This window comes from Saccopteryx bilineata, chromosome 3 (genome assembly GCF_036850765.1).
Source record: "Saccopteryx bilineata isolate mSacBil1 chromosome 3, mSacBil1_pri_phased_curated, whole genome shotgun sequence".
In the NCBI taxonomy this organism is placed as follows: domain Eukaryota; kingdom Metazoa; phylum Chordata; class Mammalia; order Chiroptera; family Emballonuridae; genus Saccopteryx; species Saccopteryx bilineata.
In genome coordinates, this window is record NC_089492.1 from 52,954,700 (window position 1) to 52,966,917 (window position 12,218).

At 36.5% G+C, this 12,218-nt stretch overlaps 1 long non-coding RNA gene and 1 other non-coding gene across 2 annotated transcripts in view; both read right to left on the reverse strand.

The window, feature by feature from the left end:
* Positions 1–287: 287 nt before the first annotated feature.
* The window catches only part of LOC136328518 (uncharacterized), a 40,392-nt gene continuing 28,461 nt past the window's right edge, over positions 288–12,218 (reverse strand). The window contains exons 4-5 of the long non-coding RNA XR_010730063.1: positions 1,224–1,330; positions 288–849 (exon numbers count right to left, since the gene is read on the reverse strand). This is a non-coding gene — a long non-coding RNA (uncharacterized lncRNA). The remainder of the gene's footprint in view (positions 850–1,223; positions 1,331–12,218) is intronic.
* TRNAD-GUC (transfer RNA aspartic acid (anticodon GUC)) lies at positions 4,069–4,144 on the reverse strand. The gene has a single exon. It is a non-coding gene; the product is annotated as a tRNA-Asp (tRNA).

Sequence of the window (12,218 nt, forward strand, 5' to 3'; positions counted from 1 at the left end):
CCACGTAAATCAACAAAGCTATACATAGAACAGAGTGATTTGCTTAGCAGCCAGAGTTCCCCACAGATAGCAGTTACACAGATCTGCCAAAGAAAGGAAGTGCTGTGCTTCCTTATATTTATAGCATCTTAGGCTTACAAGTCCGTACACATCCTCCATACAGTTGACTAATCTAATAAATATTGACAAACCATACTGATTATTACAAGGATTAGAATTGTAGAATTACAATATTGGCAATGATGGAGCTCTTTCCTGAAATGTCAGCATTAGAAGTATTTGTTATTTTAGTGTTAATTTTAGAGGTAATTTATAAATGGAATATTTAAGAGTAATCACTTATTTAATAGTGAATTAGCAAAAGTAAAATATTTATGTATACTTTGAAAAATTATACATGCAGTGATGATTTAATCCACTTGAACGACACAAAAACAGATGGATTAACAGGCATTCATGTAATGCTAATTGCTTTCTCACATTTCCTTAATGATGTTATAACCACCTATGGAAATACAGAAGCCATTTCCCATCTGCCCAGCACAAACATGTTGCCTCCTGTTTTGTGTTTCCTCACAGTGACATTCAGGACTTCTCAAGTTTTCCAGACAGTCTTCAGTCCTGAAGTAAAAGCTGTTGTTGTTTTTTTTTTCCTTTGGAGATGAAGAAGAATGATTCTATGGAGCTCTGGGGTCAAACCAAGTGCTCAGCATGCTTCAACTCTGTAACACCCTCCCAAGACATTCCTCCCAATGGAGTTCTTGCAGAGGCCTGTCATAGACTGGGCTTCTCTTCTCTACTGACAACCAGGGTCTAGCGATGTCTTGTCCCTATTCTTTATGAGAACATCTGAAATGAGAAAGCAGGGTTTACTTTTTTTTAAGCAAGAGGGTGGGTGGGGGGAACAACATACAGGACCTACTAACCTTCTGCACTCAGATAGCACATAGGTACATTAAAATCACCGAGCTCACCCTGCCTTCCCCTAGAGCTGCTTCTGCTCCTGGGGCCCTAGTCAATGGCCACAGTTCACTTCGTTGCTCCAGCATTAAACCTGGGAGTCACACTCAACTTTCCTACTCCTCTCACTAAAACCCCCCACCCACAAAGCTTCTCCCTCTATCCAGTTACCTAGGTCCTGCTATCTTCTTATGGTTCAAATTTATCAAGCAATCTTTATTTGTAGTGACATTATCTTAATTTCAGCAATAATAATATGTTACCTGAATTAATACAACTCCTTCCAGTGTCCTGGTCCGTAATGTTGTTGCCTTCCATCACTGTCTCTATGAGGAATCCTCTCATGCACGTAGTTTGGTTGTGTCACTGCCTGTTGGAAGAAGCCTAGCAGCCTAAGTATGATTTCATCGGTCACTGCTCTTTCACCCTGTCCATCATCCATTCCTCCTACCTCTGGTCACAGTGCCTGACTTTCCTTGGGCAACCTCCCCTCCTGCCTCCCTCCCTTTGCTTTGATTTCTGGCCATTCCTCTCTATCTCTTTCTGTTACGCCAGCTCCAGGGCTGAGAGACAAGAGAACAGGATTCCTCTGGCACAATGATTTTAATCCAGGTTTGGCCATTTGTCTCCATTAGCCCAGTAAAAAAAAATCAAACTTTGGACGTGTTGGTCAGAAAGAGAGCATTTTGTTGGATTTGCATTCTGAAATCTGAGCCTGGATCTGGTGGCATCTGGACATGGACTTTAGACCTGCCAGCAGAGATGGGCCACTAGAGCACATTGACACACAGATCTCTAATACATTGGAGCACTTAGATTCAGGCTTGCCTGAACCCCTTTATCTCCAGTTATTTTAGTTACACAAGACTATACATATATATATATATATATATATATATATATATATAGATATAGATAATATAGATATATATAGATTTTTTTTTTTTAACAAAAGAGAGTTGACTACCATGAGGCACCATAAAGATCTTTGGTGATAGACTTCTCCCTGTATTTTGAAGACTCCATATGGACCATGCTTTCTCTTACTTCCAGACTTTTGCACAAGGTACCTCCTTTTCTGGGATTTAATTTCTTCTTTTTTTCCCCCCTTAAGTGAGAAGTGTGGATGCAGAGAGACAGACTCCCGCGTGCACCCAGACCAGGATCCACCTGGCAAGCTCACTACCAGGCAATGCTCTTCCCATTTGGGGTGTTGCTCCATTGCTTGGCAACCCAGATATTTTAGCATCTCTGGCATGGCCATGGAACCATTCTCAGCACCCAGGGCCAACTTTCTCCAACTGAGCCATGGCTGCAGGAGGGGAAAAGAGAGATAGAGAGAGAGAAAGGACAGGAGGAAGGGTGAAGGAGCAGATGGTCGCTTCTCCTGTGTGCCCTGACTGGGAATCTAACTGGGACATCCACACACCAGGCTGAGGCTCTACCACTGAGCCAACCACAAGGGCCTCCTTTCTTCTTCTTTGTTTGTGTAATTCTCATTCATTTCGCCAAAATTAGCTAAGACTTAATCACTCCTGAAAGGCCTCTCCTGACTCTCCAAGCTCCCTGACCATGAAACTCTCACAGCAATTACCATATTACATCCGATTGCCTGTATACTTTTGGGGGATGCCCTCTGAACTACAAGCTTTTAAACTTGGAATAATTTCTTTTTTATTATTGTATCTCCAGATCACATATATAAAACTAAAATTAAAGTCTGAAAAGGAAATAAGTGAGAAATTATCTTGGATTCATTTAAATGTGATCATATATTTAGAAAGTTCATTCTTTTTGACTAAATCATAGAAAATGAACCAGGTAAGGGCAATATTGGAAGCATGAAAGCCAGCTGTAGACATTAAGCATAAAATGATGGCATTAAAAGTCATTATAGTGTGAGTGGAATGAAAAGAAGTGATAGGTTAAAGATATTCAAAATATTTAAAGGCCCAAAATTCAGGGAATGGGATAATGAGAGGAAAGAAGTACAGATAACTCAAGATTTCTTGAGACAGAAAAACACACAAGGAGAAAGAGTTTAGGAGTCAGGGAAGATAGTTTTATGTTGTTGTTTTTTTAATTTCTAAAATTTGAGATATAATTCATCTACTGTAATATTTATTCTTTTAAAATATACAATTCAGTGGCATTTAGTATATCCATAAGGTTTTCCAACCATCACCATTATCTAATTCCAGAACATTTTATCATTTTTCCCCAAAAAAATAAATTAAAAATAAAAATACCCAATCCCATTAGTACTCTGCATTGTCCCATCCCTACAGGCCTCTGGCAATTTACTAATTTACTTTCTGTCTCCACTCTGGACATTTCATATAAATAGATTTATATAATATATGGCAGTGTCTGACTGCCTTCACTAAGTATATTATCAGGGTTCATCCATGTTGTGGCATCTATTAGTACTTCATACTTTTGTAGCTTGATATTATTCCACTGTACAGATATATCACAATTTATTTAACAATTCTTTAGTTGATGGACATTGAGTTGTTTCACACTTTTTGCTATTGTGAATAATGCTTCTATGAACACTGGTATATAAGTTTTTATGTAGACATATACTTTCAATTTTCTTGGGTATAGATCTAAGAGTGGAAGTGCAGTGTTATATGGTAACTTTATGTTTAACTTTTTTGAGAAACTTCTGGACTGTTTCCCACAGTGGCTGCATCATTTTACATCATAACCATTAATGCATGAAGTTTCCAATTTCTCCACATCCTCATCAACACTTGCTATTGTCTGCTGGGTTTTTTTTGTTTTGTTTTGTTTTTGTATTTTTCCGAAGCTGGAAACGGGGAGAGACAGTCAGACAGACTCCTGCACGCGCCTGACCAGGATCCACCCGGCACGCCCACCAGGGGCGATGCTCTGCCCACCAGGGGGCGATGCTGTGCCCCTCCAGGGGGTCGCTCTGCCGAGACCAGAGCCACTCTAGCGCCTGGGGCAGAGGCCAAGGAGCCATCCCCAGCGCCCGGGGCCATCTTTGCTCCAATGGAGCCTTGGCTGCGGGAGGGGAAGAGAGAGACAGAGAGGAAGGAGGGAGGGGGGGTGGAGAAGCAAATGGGTGCTTCTCCTATGTGCCCTGGCCAGGAATCGAACCCAGGTCCCCCGCACGACAGGCCGACGCTCTACCGCTGAGCCAACCAGCCAGGGCTATTGTCTGCTGTCATTCTAGTAGTTATGAACTGGTATTTCATTGTTTTGATTTGCATTTTTTTAATGACTGATATTGGGTACATTTTCATATGGGATTGTTTTTAATTTTTTGACTATTTGTATATCTTCTTTGGAGAAATGTCTATTTAGGTTATATGTCCATTTTATTTTATTTTTTTTTACAGTAAACAACATTTTATTCTAAAAATTGATTTCAGTAACAACAAAATACTGAGCTGGTAATTTTGATAAAATGAAAAACAGTACAAAAATTTGCTTAAATTTTTTTCTAAAACAAACAAAATTGTCACTGCAATATATTGCCACCTCTCCTTTGTTAATATTTGAATTACTTAATGAATTATCCAAGTAATTTCAAAATCAGGCTAGCTTTTGTTTAATATTTATTATTTTTACTTAAAGTACATTACAAATAAATTTAAATCTTTATATGTCTATTTTAAATGGGGTTGTCTTTTTGTAATGGAATAGTAAGATATTCTGCATATAAACCATTATCAGATACATGATTTGCAAAATTTTGTCCCATTCTATAGGTTGCCTTTTTACTTTCTTTGTAGTGTAATTTCAAGCACAAAAGTTTTTAATTTTAATGAAGTACAGTTTATCTATTTTTCCTTTATTGCTTATGCTTTTGATACCACATCTAAGGAACTACTCCCTAATCCAAGATCAAGAAGATTTAAACCTGTTCTGTCCAAGTGTTTTATAGATTTTTGCTCTTACATTTAGGTTTTTGACCCATTTTAATTTTTTTTTTATGGTAGGAAGAAGGTGTTTAGCTTCATTCTTTGGGAGGTGGATATTCACCAGCATTTTTTTAAAAAAAAAAACTGTTCTTTTATCCATTGTCTTGATATCTTTGTACAAAATCAACTAATTATAAATATATAGGTTTATTTCTAGATTCTTAGGTTTATTCCATTATTTATATGACTAACCTTATGACCATACCTCACAGTCTTATTTATTATAGCTTTTTAAAAAGTTTTGAAATTTGGAGGTGTTGAGTCTTCCAAATTTGTTCATCATTTCTGAGACTGCTTCGGCTATATGAATCCTTTAAATTTCCATATGAATTTTAGGATCAGCTTGTAAACTTGTGCTAATCAGTTCGATTTTGAGAGGGATTGTGTTGAATGTGAAGATCAATTAAGAGCTTTTCCATCTTAATAAATATTTTCTCACTTATTTGATTTTTTTACAATAATGTTTTATAGTTTTCAGTGTGTACTTGCATTTCTTTTGTTTAACTCATTCCTAAGTATCTTATCATTATTGATGATATTGTAAATAAAATAGATTTTTAATTTCCCTTCAGAATTATTCATTACTCTTATATAGAAATAAAATTGAGTTTTAAAAAAATTGACCTTGTGTCCTATAATCTTGCAAAAGTCATTTATTAACTCTTATACTTTTTGTGTGCATTAGTTCTGTTTTTGAAATATTAAATTGCAGGTGTCTGGCATGCTGTTGCAAACAAAGGTCCAAGGCTCAGAATAGTCTGAGATGGGTTTGGGAGTTCTCATCACTCTTGAGAGTAATTCATTAGAGTTGATAAACAGAACAGGAGGGTTGTGTACAGTGAGAAGAGAAGAAGCTTGTGCCAGACAGACACCAAGAAGCAGAGGAAAAGGACTCTGAAAAACAATTCATTAATTTTATTTTCATCTAACAATTAAGGTTGGAAATTTAAGGGATTTTCCCCAGAATTCTTCTTGTATCATATTTCTCCTGATTCTAGTAAACTGAGATGAAAAGCCTTTATAAGAACTTCCATTTTAATACTTCCTTTTTCAAATAATATATAAAAATATTTAGATAAATATTGCTAAAAGTTTTGAAAACTAACTTCTTCATAGTGTCATTCATTATTGGTGGTTACTGTGAATGTTTTAGGCTAAAGTTGAGTATTGAGGTCATGTAACTATTAATCTTTTAAAATGTCTATAACCAGATTTTTGTTTACGATACTGAAAATACTATACTAGAATTGTTTTTGAGGCCAAATAAAAAAAAAATTAACCCAATTAATGTCATGTTTGCGAAGTTAAAAGAATTTTAAAGTTTCTATCTTCATTTCTTCTTGATTTTTTTTAATACTTGATGCTCTTTTACTCTGACAGAGCAGACTCACTTTGTTTTGCTGTGTTTTGCTGTTATTGATATGAACGCTCCAAAGTCAGCAGGTATTTTCTGATGTCAGAGCCTTTTGTCTTTCTTTTGGATGCATTCCAATGCTGGATAAAGACATGTTTGGATGATCTGGCTTATCTCTTTCATAGGACCAATGGCTAGAGGATGTCTGAGGCCCTGTTACTAAGGAATTTTCTATCATGGTTTGTTTATACACATCATCAAACTTACATATTTGTGCTCCAGGTAGTGTGTGTTGTATGATGTACCCTGTGGCAGTGTCAACATAAAAACTGACTAAACTATTTCATTCAAAACTTTAATCTCTAGTCATTTTTATAAATTATTTTCAAAATAAATAAATACAGCATATGATAGCCCTTTTTCCTTGATTTCTTTCTGAATTTTTGGTCAAGAAATCCACTGAGAATTTGAAGTTTCAGTACAGATTGTTATGATAAAGCACATAATACAAAGAACAATTTTTAGATTATTCACATTAGAAAGATCTATCTTTAAATGCAGCCAATTTATTTCTACCAAGAGTTAGTCATATTGAAAAAACAAAGCCTAGGTCCATCAGAAAATAATCAAAATAATTAACTATATTAAGACTTGCATGTTCACTGAAATTACTTTTCTTTAAATTCTAAGCCTAACCTTATACTTAAACCTAATCCTAACCTTAATACTCCTCCTACACTAACTCTAACCCTAATTTTTATCCTAATCCAACCTACAAATGTAACTTTAAACCTAACCATAACCCTAACTTTAATCCTAAACCTAACCGTGATTCTAACCCTAATTAAAACTATAATCTAACCAATAATACCAACTCTAACCCTAATTTTGGACCTAACCTCAGCCATAATCCTAAATCTAACTTTCTAACCACAACCATAATTCTAACTTTTACCCTATTCCTAAATTTAACCCTGCACCTACCCTAAATATAACTGTTAATCCAAATCTAATGTTAACTTCAACCTTAACTCTAACACTAATTCTAAAACTTAACCCTAACCTTAAACCTAACCTTGATTCTACCTCTAACACTAATTCTAAATATTCACCCTAACCCTAATACTACACCTAATGCTGACCTTAACTTTTAATCCTAATCCTAAATAACCTTAACTTTGTAACTCTGTCTCAACCCTACATTTAAATCAACCTTAACCTTAAATCTAACACTAATTTTAACATTTTAACCCTAACCATAACACTAACCTTACATGATATTTATTCTTAACTTTAACACAAATTCTAACCATAAACCTACCTATACTCCTAACCCTAATTTTAAAATTAAGCCTAGGCCATAATTGGCTCAGTTGATAAAGCGCTGTTGTGGCGTACTGAGGTCTCAGGTTCAGTTCCCAATCAGGGCAAATATGAGAAGCAGTCAATGAGTGCACAACTAAATGGAGCAACTAAGTGGAACAATAAGCAGATGCTTCTTTCTCTTTCTCCACCGCCTCTCCTTTTCCTTCCCCTTCCTCTCTCTCTATTTTAAATCAAAAGAAAAATAAAAAATAAAATTAAATTAACCCAAACTATAACCCTAACCTGAAAACTAATTTAAACACTTGCATAATCTGAAAAGTAATTTAAACACTAACCATAACCCTAATCCTAACCTAACTTCTAACTATAACTCTAACCATATACCTAAACCTAACTTTGTATCTAACCCTGACCCTAACTCAAACCCTAATATAACCTCTAACAATAACCCTAATCATAACAGTTTACCTAACCTCAATTCTAAACCTGTGACCTCAATAATAAACTTAATCCAACACTAACTCTAACTCTCAACCAAAACCTAGCCTTAAACTGCAATTGCGCTTAAAAACCTTAAATTCAACTGTAACCCTAATACTAATGTTAGTACTAAACCTAAATTTAATTCTCACCCTAAACTACTGAACCTTAACTTTAACCCTAACCTTAACTTTAACTTTAATTCTAAACATTCACCCTAACCCTAAAACTACATCTAATATTAGCCCTAAATTCTAATCCTAACTTTATACCTAATCTTAACCCTAACTTTGTAGTTTGAAAAAAGTTGCTATGTTTAAGTATAAGTACAATATATGATATTCAGATTGTTTATTTTAGAAAGGTTCATCTTGGAGATCCACCAATTATTTATTTCTACCATGAGTCAGTCATATTGAGAGCAAAAATCCTAGCTCTACCAGACAAATAGTTAAAATATTTAACTATATTGAAACCTGCATGTTCACTGAAACAATTTCTTGTGCTTAATTACCTATTTAATTTTTAAATTTTTTACTACTCAAAACTTAATTGCTCTAAAGCCTTAATTTATGTTGTAGATGATATTATTACTATTCTCAAATTAATTAAAGAAGTTATTTCCAAAACAGGAAAAGATTTTTGGTATATCATTAAAAGTAAATTATGGTCTATCTGAAAAAATGACTTGGGAAACTTAAGCATTTTTCTCATTCTCTAAGGGGCCAAACCCCACAGAACCCTACACTCTCCCTTTTCACATCACGAATTACTTTACTGAATTGCTCATTGAAAATTGGTTTTTCTTCCACAAATATAATCAAAGTATAATCAAAGTCTTATGACTTTTCTTATAAATATTAGAATTAGAATATGTTTAAAAGCCTAATTTCACAGGCTCTGGCTAAGATTTGTACTGTGAAATCTAAGAGAACTTCTGAATATTTGAGTCAAACTGAGGCCAGTCTTCACACACACAAGAATTAAGAACGAAAGTGGACAGGTCAGGACACTAACACACTTATGGTATGCACAGATCAATTTATCAGAGATAAGAGGTGACATAATCTACAAAATAATATGAAGAGAGGACAATGTTCTTGAGATTTTTAGATTACACTTTACGGGAGATTGCTAGCAGTTTAGGATATGATTTCAGCAAGAGGCAGGCCATAGTTCAGATTTCCTATTTATTTTTGGCTGTGATCAGGACTATACCTATGTGGGCTGCCTTTACAACAAAATCACAGAGAGAAAACAGGCCCCTGTGCTCACTGCTGCTGTTGGCCACGGACTTCCTTCTTGTGATGGCCGACCCTTCCTCAGCCATAGTAGTCCAGCCACAGTTCTGCAAATTTCCCACCCAGCTCAGCTGCTCTCACCCACTCCCAGCCTTATCATCTCTCTACAGTGGGGTAGGCCAGCCCCTCTGATGGGGATCTTTTCCCCAAGGTTCATCAGGACTACGGCCTCCATCCACTGTCCTTTCTTCCATTCTCTCTTGCTTGTGGTCCTATCACACTCCCATGACTTTAAATGCAATCCTGAACCCAGTCTTAGTGACTTCCCTCAGTCTTTCAAATGACTTGCCTTGTTACCACTCATGGCACAGTCTGGCAGTTTATACTTTTTGGAACTTTAAACATTCTTCACAATTGCTTTTATTGTTCAGAAAAGGTCTGTTTTAGCCCATCTCTTATGATCCAGATGAATAGTGCAATCTGACTGGCTTGGGTTGGGAATTATCTCCGATTGTTTAGTTTGGAGAAAGTAGATCACACAGTAGTAGAGAAATCCATCCTTTGGGGGTGGGAACTGAGATCTTCAGATTCCACAGCTAATTCTAGTTAAGGGCTTCTTGGATGAAAACCAAAGCCTTTACCATTGAAAATAATAAATGCCACAGTGCAGTTGCCAGGGATAGTTTTCAAGCACACCTACACTTCACATCGCCATTCACATTTTAATTCACAGACATGAATTAAAATCACAGCAGGTATATTCTACATTGTCACTTCTCTTCTGCCCCTTCCAGGCATAGGACACCTTACTCCCTGTCCTACTTTAACCTTGTGCACTAAGAACAGAGACCCTCTAACCTCCACAAGTTTAGACAGTCAGGCAAAAAGGAAAAACAGTCCAATTGTCTGGCTGTCCTGTAATGCCTATGGGCCATGGGGTCACTTGAAAGCAGAAGAAATTGCTGTTCTTAGAGAATTCAGCATTTTGTGATCACATTTTCTTCATTTCTTTTTTCAAAATCCTTTATCCACCAAACTTATCAAATTTGAGAGTGAGTTTAAAACTCTGGACTTGTATTGACTTTTGAGAAATAAGTAAAGATGGTGGAGAGTCTACTGAGAAACTGCAGGATTGAATTTCCTTATCAATAATTCTTATCAGCTCAGATATGCTACTGCTCCCCTGACATACCTGCATGTTTTCAGGACATGCCTTTTCTTTTTTGTCTTGTGATGTAGTTTGTTTTTTATAAATATATAGAGCAAGTATTTAAATATATGTATTTTCCAGGTGATTTTATTTTAGTGAAATAACTAAATAATATTCAAAGGGAGGAAATCGATTAGTATTATTTTAAAATATACCTATAATATATTTCTGTGCCCTAAGTGTTCCTAGTATTGGTGAGCCCTGAGAAGTACAGTGGAAGGAAAGAAAGAAGGAAGGTAGGAAGGAAGGAAAAAAGGGAGGAAAGGAAAGAAGGAAGGAAGGAAGGAAGGAAGGAAGGAAGGAAGGAAGGAAGGAAGGAAGGAAGGAAGGAAGGAAAGAAGAAAGGGAGGGAGGGAGGGAGGGAGGGAGGGAGGAAGGAAAAAAAGAAAATAGGAAAGAAACAAAAAAAGAAAGAATGGAGGAATAAAACCAAACTGCCCTCAGGAAACCTCTTAGTGACATTTTAACCAGCCTCTGTTACAGAACACCTCCCTGAGAACGCCTTTGATGTGGAGTTATTCATTCTCGTAGTTGCTGTATTTACTTTTGTGAACTGTGCTCCCTCCAAAGGGTAGCTAAGGATACAGCAGAATGACTTGACGATTTACCTTGTTTAGTTAGATGTTTGGTTTGAAATCTGCCAAAGTTAACACAAGGATGAGTGTAAGTGCATAGACAGTACCAATCCTGGTGAGTTTCACAGGGACTATGCTTTGTTTCCAGAGCTTTGCATCCACCATTGCACTGAATCTCACTGCAACCACAGGAAGCAAGAATCATTATTACCTGTTGTAAAGGTGAGAGTATTTTCCCAAATGTCACACACATCAACAACAGGGCCAAAATTTGAGATTTGACTTTTAAACATTATGTTACATAAATAACACTATTCCTCTCTCACTGGCTCCTTTCCCTGTTTATAATGCATTATTAAAGGCAACTAAAAAGCAGAGGAACTGAGTTGTTTTTTACAGGACATTATCTTGGTACAGAAATTATGGGTAGAGAGTTGGAAACCCTCCATACCCCATCTCCACCTACAGTCAAGGTGCTGGCATTCCACTTGGGGTGGGTGACTGAAAGCTTTGCTCCTCCCAGATGCTCCATCTTGACTGAAATAACACACAAAGGGAATGATAGAAGCCAATTCTCCCACTTTAAGCCTGCTTCCTTTACTCCTCTAGTTATAATCTTTCCTGATGTTTTACCTCATTTTTCAGATGTTTTCAGTCACCTGTATTTCTCCAGTTCACTGTTTCTGCATAAATTAGCCAGATTTGATTGCTTTAGCTAGCACTCACAGAACTCACATCTTTGGAATTCTTATAAAATTCATGGCACTGTGCATGATGTTGGCTCATTTAATCCTCATAATAAATCATCCCTCAATTCATAATTATCTTGAGGCACCAGATGTAACTCTCTCAAAATCATGTAACTAACAAGTGGTTAAACCTGTACAAGCCCATCATTCTTTTTCTTTTTAATGAGAGATGAGAGACAGAGAGAGACAGAGAAACAGACAGGGACAGACAGGCAAGAAGGGAGAGAGATGAGAAGCATCAATTCTTTGCAGCACCTTAGTTGTTCATTGATTGCTTTCTCATATGTGCCTTGACTGGGGGGGCTACAGCAGACTGAGTGACCCCTTGCTCAAGCCAGTGATCTTGGGCTCAAGCTAGTGCCCATGG